This window comes from Lepidochelys kempii, chromosome 6, assembly GCF_965140265.1.
Source record: "Lepidochelys kempii isolate rLepKem1 chromosome 6, rLepKem1.hap2, whole genome shotgun sequence".
Taxonomy (NCBI): Eukaryota; Metazoa; Chordata; order Testudines; family Cheloniidae; genus Lepidochelys; species Lepidochelys kempii.
The window spans coordinates 21924632-21939964 of NC_133261.1; positions in this window are offsets into that span (position 1 = coordinate 21924632).

Below are 15333 nucleotides of genomic sequence, written 5' to 3' on the forward strand. Positions count from 1 at the left end.
TGAGTGGACCTTGGTGGCCTTTGAACCCAGGCTTGGAGGAGGTTGGGTACAGCGCAGCTCCTGCTTCTCCTGTTACACCCTTAGGTCTCGGCGAGGGGTTTGTGGCAGACCGGGCAAAACACTGTACTGTTAAAAATATACACAGGTACCTTCCTGACCAATTATCTGAGGGCATGTGAGGTCTAACTCAGCCCTGGCATAGGTACCCACCATTCCCATTGGTTTCGGTAGAGCTTAACCTGCCTAGTCTCTGGCTCCCAACTGTTTGGGATTGTTAATGTTGGTTTAATTAATCATTTTTATAGCAAAATATCGCCACCTCTCAGATTCCACTGCAAGAACTTTCACCTTACTGTACTCCAGTATTGGCATAGCAACTCTCAGGTTATTCCCCTCCAGCAGCAAGACCAGAGAGAAAACTCACTATCTGTCCGGGTCACCCCTCCACTGGCAGCAGGATTGGAGGCGGTGGAAACTGAAGGTTAAGGCGCTACAGCCCATAAGGCCAGCCCTGTTCCTTTGTTGTCATACAGAATCTCGCTCTCCTTCATACTTATAATTCTTTAGGAAAAACCTTTGATCTCTCTGTTGATGAATTATCTGTGTATTCTACGGCTTATAAAGCCATTTCCCCACCATTTCTCGAAGGAATGAGAATATACAGAAGTAATTGATGTTTTCTGCAAAATCAAAACAATTAAAAACTAAATTCATCACACTTTTCATTTTTTGAGCTACTACTTAGATTCTCTGTGTTCACAAAAGGCAGTCACCAGTGATGTTTTTATTATGTATAAGGCACCCAAAGTGTGCATTGCATATTACACAATATATAGCTCTTAGAGTCCAGTTTAGGATACACTGGACAATTTGGAGACAAGTAGATGTAGTCATACGAACGTATTTCGTTTCTTCTTGTGTTTCTGAATTTCTCTAAACAGTAAGACCTATTAAAGCTTATTCACTCCAATGGCCACCGTCTCCTCAAGGTACTGCTTCCTGAAATCCCAGTCTAATACTAATATAAAATGCAAGCAAAATTTTAAGTGAATGTCACAGGAGATTAGGAAATATTGAGAAAGGGGGCAATACGTTGGTAGTGTGTGTACAAATTGCTAGGTAAACCACTAGGAATATACACAGTGCAACAGGTTCTCATTCCATCAGTCTTGTAGGTGGTGGTGAAGCTGAGGAACTGTGTACTCTGCAGCAATTTGGGCCCACGTTTTGTACCAGGGTCCCTGGAATCTGCAGCAGGAATGTCTGTGGCACCACCTTCATTTAAAATTTTAAAAGGAAGCTGTTACGGAATTAAAAATTAATAATACAATTGGTACAGTAGAACCTGGGTTATGTTGATCTCCATATTTTCCATTTTTGACATACCAAAGATTTATATAACCATGTATAACTGCATCTGATGGCTGGTTATTAGGGACATTTGAAGCTTTCATGCCCTGAAGTGGCATGGAAGGCATTTTGGCTTTTTGCAAAAAGGACATTAGCTGGTGTTTCTGCTAAAAGATCAGCAGTGACACAGTTAAATGCTGACATTTAAATTATCTTTGGCTTTCAGAATTTAACTCATTGCGATAAAGGGAGCTTTTCAGGATGTCTGCAGACTCAGGGAGATAATACTGCATTGGATTACCCTCTGGTCATGGTTTCCTTTACAACCATAAAGTCTAGGAGCATAATTTTTTACTTAATGAAAACTTATATTCTGATCAAACCTCTGCAGCAAGAGGCAGATTCCATGGACTAGCAGAATACACCAGGCTTCAGTTAAGCCACATATGCCCATTTTAGGTCAAACACATTTTCTATAAGTTCCATTCCCTTCAGGCATTTCCAGATGGCCCAGAGAAGAATTTTGTGAATTCAGCAGACCGCTTCAAGTGCTTCGTACAGTCCACATTATGATATGCCATGTACGGTCTTGATGACAGTAAACATGTCAAGAAGGAGAATGCAATTAGCTCTAGCTATCTCAAATCATACATTGATTGGTGTTTCCATTAATCTTGCCAGTGGTGGCACTGAATCTGAGATCATTCATGCACTCCGCCTAGAAATTTATAACAGGCAATTTTTTTTTTTTCTTAAGCAGGAGAAAATGCTAGCCTGGTCGATGTTATACATATTTTAAATCATGACTAAATGTATTACCTATGTGTATCGTTACATGCACTAGTGACAACTACAAAGATCTCCCTACCATTTCGGGAGGTCAGGGCTCAAGAAAAGTAGGAGAGACAGCTGAAAGATAAATGAACCCAGCAACCCGTGTGGAGCAGTGGGATAGATGATCTGGCAGGACCATGCAGAGTAGTAGGGTAAATAATCCAGAGCTGCTGAGCAGAGCCGTGGAGGGAGGGGGAAGGCAATTCTCTGGAAGAGGAAAGCAGCAGGGGGAAAAGGTTTGACACAGCATAAGCACAGAAATTAAGTCTGGGGAGAATCCATATAGTGACAAACATACTGAAAAAAGTACCAATGATCATGCAAATAAAGGCATTGTTAGGTTACCAAAGTCCCTCAGCTCATCTTGTAATTCACATTCCTTATCTGTCATTTATGCTGGTATATTACACTCTGAGCATCCTGAAGGACATTATTTTGAAAGGTGTTCAAAGGTCTTTACAACATTCTGTGCAGGTCCACATGCCTTGTGTGAAAAGTTAGGGTGCTAAGTCCTGCTGGCAATAACAGGTTCTCTCTTAGAATATAAATCAGGGATAAACTGGTGGCACCCTTCTATTTGTTTTGCATTTATTCCAAATTGTCAGGAGAGCAGAGATTACAGGATGTAAAGACATGCAATCAAGGGAATTGGTCTGAAAAAAAGATTAAAAAGAGATTATTTTAGGATGCTGCTTTAAACAAAAATTGCTCTAATATAAATCTGAGCCTATAACCTATCTGGGGATTTGGCAGTGACCAAAGACCATAGTTTTGAGTTAAGGAAACAGTGTGCTTTTGTTTCAAGAAAGGATGGTGACCTGGTCAGGGAAGATTTGATCTTCTTTGCTTTCAAAATAAAGTTATTTTCAAAGGAGTGCAGAGAACTCAGTCACACATCTTCCATTAAGTTTAACGGAAATTGTGGCGAAATCCTATGTGCCGCTTTGAAAAAAAATCTAAATCAGTGTTCTTGTTTCCTAACAAAAAGAGGCCTCTGAAAATGGAATGGTTACACATGGAGGATCCAAAAGCCTCTTGGGATTGAGTGGTTCCTTTCCCCCTGTAGTGTACTGGACTGGATAGACGACTGGTTTGATCTGAGGTAGCCATTCCTCTTCCCTCTCCATAACAATGAAAATAATCCATCAAATGTCCAGATTATATGGGGTGAGTACAGCCCATTACAAAATAAGAATTAAAAGTTTAACTGGGCCAGAATCACTTCTAGTGTAACTCTACTAAAGCCCATTGAAACCAAAGATGAGTTTAGCCCACTGTCTTTCTGTAATCTTCCTTTCACATAGGACATGCCTCTGCCAACTCTTAGGCTGCGAAGAGTCTGGATAGAGCTGTTGACAATATGTTTGCAGAATACTAAATACCACTGAATATTTTCTGTAAATATTTACATTTAGAGGAAAAGATTTGCTCTTTGCATAGTTTGCATGTTAGCATCTGCTCTGCTGCACACAAATTACTAATAAATACCACATTGTAAAAGAAAAAAAATCCGTGCTGGTTCTTCAGGGCCATTTAATTAAGGAAGAAGACCTGACAAGAAAGCAAATTGCTGGGGAATTACACTATCTTGAAAGTACCAGCAGTGGAGCATTGTATTTATCCACAGAACAGGGCCAGCACAGGCATAGTATTGCAGGTTTCCCATGTGCTGCCCTAACCAGGGGTGGCACATTTGTATAATTTTTGGTGGTGCCCAGGATAGGTCTAAGTACCCCCCACACACACACACACACCTGCCTTGTAAGCCTATATAGATATATTTTTTAATTATGTAAAAATGAGAGGGCTCTGGGGTGGGGCTGGTGATGAGGGGTGTGGGAGGGGCTCAGGCACAGGGTTGGGGTGCAGCTTGCAGGGTGAAGGCTCTGGCTGGGCCTGGGGATGATGGGGGTTGGGGTGTGGGAGGGACTCAGGGCTGGGGCAGAGGGTTAGGGTTGGGGGGGGTGCGGGCTCTGGGGTGGGGGAGGGCAGGGGAAAAGGAGTTTGGGGTACAGGCAGGCTGCCCCAGGGCTGGGACCAGAGAGGAGGACTCCCCCCAGCCCTCTCCCCGCCAGCAGCAGCTAGCTCCAGGGGAGGGGCCCCCCGGCAGCACTCTCACCACTGTCACTGCACATGCTCCTAGGGCCCCTCTCAGGTCCAGAAAGCCCCCTTGCCTCCCCTGTGGTGCGTGCCGGGTGTGGGGGCTGTCATCACATGTGTGCCTCCTCCCTTGCTGCTGCCCCTCACTGTAGCCTCACTGGGGGGGGCTGCCCCTTGCCCAGTGTGGGGCAGGAGCGGTGACTGCGAGCACGTAGGGAGGAACCCTGTGCTGGTGGAGGGTCCCAATGGAAAAGGGAAGGGTCCGAGGTGGAAGGGCAGGGGCAGGGTCAGCCTGCCCTGGGACTAGGGCTGGGAGGCACTAGGACCTTGCAGCAGCAGTTGATGCCAGGAGCCAGCAGAGTAGAGCGCAGTGTGGAGCTGCAGGGGGCAAACACCAGCTTGAGACAGGGATGCTCTGTGGCCCAGGGGAGGCGCCCGGGGCAGCAAGTGGGGTCCGGGAGACACTTGGAGGAGATGCATGGGGGCAGCACGTGGGGCTGGGGGAGAGACCTGGCCCCAAACATTGGGGGAGCTGGGCCCATGGGCCCTGAATATTGCTGGAGCCAAGGCACCATGGGCCCATATAACCTGTCACTCCCGGCCCTAACAATGTGTCCTAACCCTGACATGGAGGGGCCATCTTGAGGGGTCAGAGGGTGAGTCAGTCCCCAAGCACTTACACAGTAACTCACCTTGGCACAATGCTCTTGACATGCATTGGGTATGAGGTTTTTACCTTGCATCTTATACAGTCATTCTCACAGCATTGCCAAATGTTCAAAAATCACGAGTCTGTTCCCCCCAAAATCATGAGATTGTGAGAGTTGCCAAGACTGAGTCAATTTTTAGTATTTTTCTCAGGCCCTCAGATGCTGGAACCAATGCACATGAGAATCTCAACTTTTATTTTTTTAAAAAGTAAGTTTTGAGCCCTCATTATTGCTGAGAAAAGCTCATAAATGTGAAGCAAATGCACCCTGACAGCTGAAAAACCAGAAGGGAAATAGAAGGAAGACAACATTTGTGGTGTATTTTTTTTTAATTCATGATTTTAAGCCACTCATTGTTGCGGGGGGAGGGGCTGGACTCAGCTTGGGGTTGGCAATATTGTCGGCTTAAAATCATGAGATCTTTTTTTAAAATGAAAGCTGAGACTCTTATGCAATATCATGCTTCCAGCAGCTGTACTTTAAGAAAAGAGTGTAAAAAAAAATGCAAGACTCTCAATTAAAATGCAGGAGTTGTCAACTCTGTTAACATCAGTGCAAAATTATACTAGATCACGTTACCCCCCCTTTGCAATAGCATAAGCAACTGCAGCAGGGTGCAAAGCAACAGGGAATCGGGCCCATTGTGTTGTCTTTTATTTCAATGCTGACAAGAAATTGATATAAACAGGGAAAAAAGTCTTAGGAGCTATATTCACGAGGCATTATTGACATGGATATGACATCCCTGACAGCTGATCAGAATGCTCCATTTAAGTCCAGCCTTACAAAATCATGTCTCATTGGCCTTATGCTCCTTTGGCACCATCATGAAAAACAGCATATTCTGGCTAAAGTTCTGCCTGTCCAAACCCATTGGAATCACTCAAAGGTAAGTCAGAACAGAGTTTGGACCCCCATGACTACATTGTAATGCAAAGATATTTAAAATGGTGCATTATCTGAGATATGTTAGCCTGATGGCATGACACAGTCTAGTATAAGTTTAGCATGTTGTAATCAGCTTGCTAGCTCTTTATTGTGGTAACCACCAGTGCATCATCCAGCCAGCAGAGGGCTCTGTAATCTTCAAAGGGCAGGAAGGGGCAGTAGTAACAGATGTCAGAGGAAGCTGGTGCAGGAGGGAGCCAGTGGCTGTGTGTGAGCAGGAGCTGCAGGCTGGAGATTGTAGCTTGGGAGCTGGCTGGGGTTGCCACCTGTCTAATCACACAAATTCAAACATCCTTGCCCCGCTCCTGCCCTGCCCCTTCCCTGACACTCTGCCCCTTCTCTGAGGCCCCACCCTGCTCACGCCATCCCTCCTCCCACCCTCACTCACTCTCACTGGGCTAGGGCAGGGGGTTGGGGTTCAGGAGTGGATGCTAGCTCTGTGCTGGAGCCAAGGGTTCACAGTGTGGGAGCGGGCTCTGGGCTGAGCCTCGGGTAGGGTGTCGGGCTGCAGGGTGCAGGCTCTGGGAGGGTGTTCGGGTGTGGGATGGGGGCTCAGGGCTGGAGCAGGGGGTTGGAGTGAGGGAGGGGGCTTGGGGTGCTGGATCCAGGATGAGGCTCAGGGCTGGGGCAGGGTGTGGGGGCTCTAAGAGGGAGTTTGGGTGCAGGAGGATGCTCTGGGCTGGGGTTGGGATTCAGGAGGGGGTGAGAGCTCTGGCCAGGCGGTGCTTAGCTCAGGTGGCTCCCGGTCGGCTGTGCAGCGGGGCTAAGGCAGGCCCCCTGCCTCCCTGGCCCCATGCAACTGGAAGCAGCCAGTATGTCCCTGCGAGAGGGGGTGGGGGCAGGGGGTTCCATGCACTGCTCCTGCCTGAAAGCACCGCCCCTGCAGCTCTCATTGGCCGCAGTTCCTGGCCAATGGGAACTGCGGGGGCAGTGCTCGCAGGCAAGGGCCGCACACAGAGACTCCCTATCCTTCCTTCCCCTGCAGGGACGTGCTGGCTGCTTCCTGAAGTAATGGGGGGCCAAGGCAGGCAGGGAGCCTCCCTTAGCCCCTCTGCACCACTGGACTTTAAGTGGGCTAAAAATCTCCCGGATTGGCATCAGCAGCCTCCGGGAGATAGAGCCCGATTCCAGGAGACTCCCAGCAAAACCGGAAGGGTTGGCAACCCTAGAGCTGGCGCAGGAAGGAAAGACAGGCAGTAAACAGTCTATGATCTGGGTCTGGAGGGCCTGAAAGTTGGATCTGTTGCTGGCAGAGGGCCAGCAGAAGGACACAATCTGCAGCCCGTAGGGAGGAGCTGTTAGATGTCTTGGTGTGGAGGGGTCACATCTCATTACCCAACCATTAAAGCCATTATGCTAAGGGTAATTCCACTCTTTGCTTCTGGCAGCACTAGTGAAGCAGGCCTTTGTTGTCCATCAGCCTCATGAGTGTGTTTATGGAAACCCACTGAGGGCTAGAGCCTGGAGAGCCTCGTGCTTGGAGATCTGTGCCGGGATGTGCCAGGCATTTGCTGCCCCCTGCCAAAGAACCCTCGACGCACCCTGCTCTAGGAACAGGTCCTTTAAGAAGAGAAGGACAGCTAGTTTGGTCTTCCAGGTCCTCCTAGAGAGGCCTCCCAGCCAGGTCAGCTGCTAGTGGGATCAATGAGACTTGATCCTCCAGCAGCTAAATGGGCTAGGAGCAGGCAAAGGCCAATCAGGGATCAGCAGGCCGGATACAAAGGGCTGGCTGCTTCTATCGAATGGCAGTTCTGGGTGAAGCCAGGAGAGGGGAGCACATGGATTCTCCCTCTGCCTTAGCCCAAGAAGCCAGACCAGGTCAAAGTCTTAGCTCTGACTGCACTCTCTGCTTTGGGCAATCAGGGACTTGATTTATTTTGTGCAGAGTACAGCCCAGGTGAACCACCTTGCATTATATATTATTTGACCTACTGTACATTAGCTGAGCTCACTTCACCAGGTGCCCGCTGGCTCAGGCGAGCTTGGGACAAGACCCTACAGCACTTGTCTCCAAGTTTGTAGTACACCCGTTCTGCTACTCAACACTGATGGACTGGTGTAGCATAGTGCTCACAGCAACATCCTGCAGTGGGGTCAGTTACAGTATTTACGAGGTACTAGTGCCTGGTGACACAAGTAGGCTTATGTTGTCGTTATTGCATATCATCTATGGACTGCAACCACTAGAGAGCAACACAATCATGCTTCCTTGACCAGCTGTGATGTGCATGCAGGGATGGGGTAGCTCTGGCACACTTCATAACAAAGAACAGAGGGAAGGGGCTTGAATTAGAATCTCTGGATCTGAACTAGTCCCTGAGGTTTTCATTCGATGTTCGCGCCAAATCTGGAACAGGCCTATTTTCCAGTTCTGGTTTGGATTATTATTCTTCATTACTTATATCATGGTAGTACATATAGACCCCAACCAGGATTAGTGTCCCATTGTGGTAGATGCTCTGTGTGCACATTGCAAGAGACAATGCTTGCCCCAATGAGCTACAATCTAAGACCAGAGAGACGTAGACTTCACTAATAAAAAAGGTGTTTAACACTTGTTAGCCAGTCAGAGTCACTCTATGAGGAAAGCCACTTAATGTGTTAAAACTGCAGCTTATCTTGTCTACTTTGGGATTTTAAACATGCCTTTTTTCCTAGTGTAGATATGGCCACAGACAAAAAGTGGGAGGGTAAACAGAGGGACAGAGAAGTGAAGTTACTTGCCTGGGATGTGGCCAAAATTTAATGACAGCTGTTGGTGGCCCTTTCTGCTTTGCGGCATTTGGTGGACTCTTATACGTCTCAGATGCATCCCAGACTCCTTTGTGTTGGCTGACAACCCCTGCTACTTTCCCTGAAGTACTCCCACTGAGTTGATGCAAAGGATTCTGGGGTGTATTTGGGAACTGGAGGCACCCACCATATAGGACAGAGCTGAAAGAGGGACATAGGGAAGGATACAGATTGGAGAATGGGTGGGTTGCTGAGTTAGGTGGATTAGTGGGAGGAGATCACGGAACAAGCAACCAGAGACAGAGAAAATTGCCAAACCACATCTTTGCCTAGGGCTGGCCCTGTATATCCTGAAGCAGTTTTGGCCTAAAGGGATTAAAATCTGCTTAAAATAATAATACTTTAACTTGAACCTGCATCCTTTGTACCGGGAGCAGGTTTTGTGCAGCTGTGACGAGAGGGAATCCAGCTCACGTACTGCCTTCCAAATCACCAGGCAAGTCTTTCCACAGCACCTGACTGCTATAACATGCATTAGTTTCATATATGATCTTTCCTGCCTCCACCCTCCTACAAAGAGGACCTTGATCCCATGCCAACAACACCTGGAGTTTATGGGAGGCCAATGCTAGAGGTGACTGAATACTATGTAAATAGTGCTATAGACTTCTGATTGTGTCATTTCTCTGCTTTTTTTATGTGTAGGCATTTGCCTCATTGGATGTGCAAACAAAATTTGCATTGTTTGCCTGTTGCACACTAGCTCCATTGAACCACTTCCCCCCCGGCCCAGCCCCTCGCCCTTTAGAGAGACTGCAGAATGAAAGGACCTTTGCTGGTTAGAAAAGAATCTTAATACGTGGGGTTTATTACAGTCATGCCTTGCAGTGCTGCTGCCACTATAAACACATGTCTACTGGCATTTGTGTTAGAAACTCCATTCCTCTCCCCTGCCACACCCTAAGGGCTTATAACTTGGATATTAAAATCTGATGTGAGCAAAAACTTGGCACACATGAACTCAGCCTGGGGCAAATTTTTTAAAAATGTTAAAGAGGGTTTTATTTATTTATAAAGCATTTTGGCTGAATTCAGTTATGTTTTAAAGCTACTGTAGTTAACTAAGATGCCATATTTCCAAGTGAGGACTGTCCACACTTGCAGATTTAAAAACACAAACAGTAGAAGTATTGAAGGGGAAAAGGCAGCTGCTCTAATGTTTACAGCATGAACAGAAAGACCTGCTGCCTTTTAAATGATGAAATTAATGTCAGTGAAAGGTGAGTAACAGCTCTGCAGAGTGACGTTGTCTGTTTTTCCACAGAGCAGATACAGTCAGGGAGAGGAACCCTTACTTATTTTGGTTGGATTCAGATGCAGCTGCATTCAGTGTGTTCCGGTTCAGTTCCAGCTCGTCACCAAAAAAATAAAATAATAAAAATAGTTTGGTTACTGGTTCACATCAAACTTCAAGCTCAGGGGAAGTAAATGAAAAAGACAGTTAAAACTTAAAATGTAAATTATTTTGATTTGACCATTTTTTTTAAACTTGACATGAATTTTCCCTATTGTGTTCTGTTGTCAAAAAAACACGATTTTTTTATGATCTAGGCAAACAAAAACAACACCTTTAATCTTTGTTCTGTCATATTGGATCTCTGCAGTGAAAGGATAAATTTGAATTTGGGTCATGGGCCCTGCCTCATGTGGTGCAATGAGAGGGAGAAGCTGCCCCAGGGGTGGGGGATGGATGGGAGGAGGCCTGTCTAAAAGGCAGAAGGATGAGGGAGCCATTACCTTTTCCTTTGGGCTTGAAGAGTTATTGCTCACTTCTGGGACCAGGGAGCATTCTACCTCCTCTCTCCAAGGATGTGTCTCAGAGATGGTTCAGCGATCTCTGGGTTCCCTGGCTGCCTCGCGAGGCGCGCAGGCAAGCTCCCAAGTGTCCCCTCTCCCTCACTCTTGTGGGCTGGCCTCCTAATCTCATTCTCATCTCATTATACTGGGGCAGGCCTTTCTGGTAGCAATCACATGTTATTTTGTTGTCTTGTTTTATAACTGAAAATAAGATCACGGTAGTTTTTTGAATATTGAACTTAAAAAATGCTGAACCTTTATTTTAACCAGTAACCCTTTTTTTTTTTTTTTCAGTTCAGTTCTGGTTCAATAGGTAAGACAAAATTATGGTTCTCTGGTTTGACTCCCTTGGTGCAGTTAGTACAAGCTTCCCCCTCCCACAGCCCTGAGAGTAAGCTTCACTCTGACGTGGAGAGAACACCTGCAGTGGTCAGAAGAAAGTTCAGTCTCCACAGCCCATTCAGTTTTCAGCCTTCTGACAGGAGGGCTAGAGTTAGTTCACAAAGACTTATTCTCCTTTTCTACCATCTCTCTCTGGCTTTCTCTTCCCATCCCAGACAGTGGGGTGAGGCAAAGCTATGCAAGTTGTATCTGGAAACTGAAATGAAGGGCTTGTCCCACACTAATCCACAGTTCCAGTATCATGACTGTATTCTGTAAAAATTCCTGTTGAGCTCACGCAGACAGCCCCATAGGCCACTGAACAGCTGTCACTTTTGACAGGGGCTAGGTACCCATTATACCCATTATAATTTCCTTCTTCATCATCCAGTCCACCACCAAAGCTTATTTTTTGTTTGTATTGCCACCCACTCACTGTGGCACTCTGTCACCCTCTAGTGATAGACCACAGACAGACGTTGATGAGCCTCAGCTAATGAATCTTTTAGCTCTGGCAATAGAGTCTCATGCTTTAAGATCCCAGAGGTCCCAGGTGTACAGTAGCCAACCATTTTTATCCCACCACATCTCAACTAATCTCACCACTCCATGGCAATAAAGCAGCACACATACCTTCCCTTCTCATTTACAGTAACAATGGTCCTTGAACGGGAGATTTGGTTGCATGTAGATAGTTGCCACTACTTTTCCAGAGTTTTCTATTTCATATTATTGTAGCCATGTGGTAAGGTAGAGCTTTTTACCCACATTGCTTTAAGCCTACACAGGCCAATATAACAATTCCCTTTTTCCTCCAGTGTATTCTGGGAGGGTTTTTTTAAAATTTTTTTTCTCCTTCCTCTGAAGCATTAAGGATAGCTATAGCTGGAGGTAGGATGTTGGCCAGGAAGGGCCAAGGCTCTAAGGTGGCACCAAGCATTTTCTCTCTCAGATGCTTGGCTGGCTGCTTCTTACTCAGAGTTTAACTGATTGCAATATATGGCATCAGGAAGTAATTTTCCCTCAGGTCAGATTGGCAGTGACCTTGGGTGTTGTGTTGTTGTTGTTTTTTTACTTCCTTCCATCTGCAGTGTGTGGCGGCAGGAATGGTCTCAGTTTTTTGTTCTGTTCCTAACAAATGTGATAAACCAAACATTCAAAAACTAAAACAAATTTGGGAAATGCTGTGGTGCCTCATGGGAGTTGTAGGTGAGGGGCCTCATGCCCCCCATTTTCCCTATGGAAATCCCAGCTGGACTACATCTGGCATGATGCACTGCAATCAGGGACTCCCATAATCCAGACCCATCGCAGCATAACATGGAAGATGTAGTCTGCCTCAGAGCAGAACAAGGGTATATGAAGCAGTTGAACTACAAGTCACATGAGGCACCACAGTGACATTTCTGAACTCAAAATTTTGATTTTCAGCCAAAAATCTTTGGGTTTTGATTTTTTTTGCCCGAGAGTTGAAATTGTCTGTGGACTCCCCTGCCCCTCCTTATGGCCAGATCTACACCTAAGGTTAGCCCTAGTGTGCCAGGCTACTCATGTCCTGCAAAAATTCTTCCAAGATAGGCAGAGTGATAAATAATGAGGAGGACAAAGTAGTTCTCCAGAGTGATCTGGATCATTTGGTAAGCTGGGCCCATTCAGACAAAATGCGTTTTTAAACTCAGCCAAATACAAGGTCACACATTTGGGAACAAGGAGTACAGGTCATGTCTACAGAATGGAAGACTGGATCCTGGAAAGCAGCGACTCTGAAAAGGATTTGGGAGTCCTAGTAGACAAACATCCAATGAGATGTTGTGGCAAAAAGAACTAATGCAATGCTTGGCTGTCTAAACAGGGGAGTATTGTGCAGAGAAGCGGTTTTACTTCTGTATACAGCATTGATGAGACCAATAGTATAATACTGTATGCACTTCTGGCATCCACATTTTATAAAGAGCATTGAAAAACCAGAAAGGGTTCAGTCTCCAATGGCAATGGGTTACCTGGAATAGCCCTGTTGCATACTGTATGTGAGCAGTTAGAAGCCTTTGTTATAGCAGAAAGAGAATTGCCTCCTATTACTGTTCTGAGGGCTGTTGAGGGATACAAAGCAAGCAGTGCAAACAGGGCTCCCTTTCTTTCCTTTTACTCCCATGACTTTTCCCATATGTTTTCTTCAGCTCCTTTTTTTTTAGGACACTCCTGAACCCATTTCAGCTGCTGTCTGGACACAAGAAGGCCAATTTTTGTCACTCAAACTAGTGACCTTAGCTAGTCACATTTCAATGCCAACAGAGTCCATCTGTGATACTATTCCAGTGAAAGATATGTCTCACAAAATTGCATTTGATGGGAGCACAGGTTCAAGGACAGCAACTCGGATGGCTCAGGTGACTGCTAATGGGGTATTACACTCTTTTATCTTCAACCAAGTCAAGTTTAATACAAAGTTTTTTGTTTCTTTTGTCCTCCAACAATTAAAAGAGAAGAATGAGAACAGATATTCTAAAAGGGCAGAAATAAACTTAACAAGCAAGCAAATTGCTCCAGGCCTTCTTTATCCATCCATAAGGTGCAAAAATGGGTACACACTACATCTCCCCCTCCCCTTTGTTGATGACTTTTATAGGCCAAATAAAAGTCTTGCCTCCAATTTTGGCCAGACATAAATGCCTCCATCACTGATGAAGTACTCAAGTGTGACATCTGCAGTGAATATAGGAAACAATGCATGTGAACTCCTAATACCATATGCGATTCTGGATTCCAGAGTTCGTCTAAAACCTGAACTGTTGCACAACATATTACGTGACCGTGTCATAATACACTGTAAATACAGATTGTTCTCTATCGGATTTCAGATGAGCAGAAAACAGACAATGGCCCATGTAATGGCGCAGGCCTCACCTCAAGTCGTGCCCGCTTGTGCCAGGGCACAATGTTGTCAGAGATTCTCATCTCTGTGCCCCCCTGGTGATCACTTCTTCAATCCAGCAATGGCTTGTCTTTTTCTGGGGCCTGACCCTCTGGCCAAGTTACCTAAAAGTTCACTTTCCTTGTGGGGTAACAAAAGGATCCAACTGAAAGTCCAAAACAAGTGCCCAGACTTATAGTTCTTCTACTCCCTTTGGCCTCCACTGAAGTCCTCTGCTTCCTGGCTGCTGCAGAGGTTCTCTTTTGTCTTACCTCCTCCCCAGCAGGATTCCCCCACTACCTCCCTTCCACAGGGACTCTGGCAGCCTCATTTAGGGACTATGAAGAGCATGGAGACCTATCTCAGGGCTCCTCCACAGGAGCTACTCTGCTCCCTGGAAGTCTCATCTAGTCCTCATTCCCCTTCCAGAACACTAGCACCAGGACTGTCTCCCTGGACACCTAGCCCCTTATTCCGGGAGCTCACCATAGGAGTTAGTGGTATTGCTGTGGCTCAGCTCTGCAACCACAGCCACCCCCAAACTGTTGGGTATCACCTGCAGTATGCTCCCACCACCTCTACTTACTTACTTACTTGCTGGCTGACTGGCTGGCTCGCTCACTCTCTCACTCCCTAGGCTGACTTCCCAGCTCTGTTTTAGGTACTGTAGTCCTTCTTGATTCCCTGCAGCTGGAGTCATTAATTGTCATTGAATTGCCAATGGGGGCTAGCTGGTAGGTCATAGGCAAGGCTGAGTCCTGCTTGCCTTAAAGGGCCAGCCAGCCTGTGACAGCCCATAATTCATGAGTGGCTCATTTTGGGAATTATTTTTGATATATCAGTTCAAGCATACCACACCAAGCCCCTGGCAAAAAAAAAAAAAAAAAGTGCAAATAGCAAAGAATTAGCTAAAATGTCCTGGCATAGTCACAGGTCCATATCTGGCATTTGTAGTATTTCACCATGTACCACAAAATACTTTATGAGGATCAGCAGTTCAGAGACTCAATGGTGCAGAAGGATAAAAACTTTAGTGCCAATATCTAACAAGCTTCATGAGCTACAAACATTACCCTTGAGGTAGTTACAAAAGAGCTATATGCCAGGAAAGTGGAACAAAAGAATTAATAGGACAAGAATTCCTGACAATCACCCACACTGTACATGGGAAAGAATGCGAGGGTCCAAACAAGAAATGGCTGGCAGTCTGCCAAAGTAATGACTGTACTATGCACTCCAAGTTCATGGGTCACAGCTAACTATTGTAGGCTTTTATTATTTATTGATAAGCTGTCAAATAACCAGGCTCAATCAGTATATTAAAGATAAATCCACATGGTACAGAAAGGTTAATACATTAGCAAGCTGGAGAACAGTCTTGCAGCGTTACTTCTTCACTGTGTTCCAAAATAGGACGTCAATTCTGATCATATTACCCTTGTTTACAACCAGTAGAAGATTCCACAAACTCCACAGACCTTACACCCTCTTTTTTCTTATTTGGTTTGT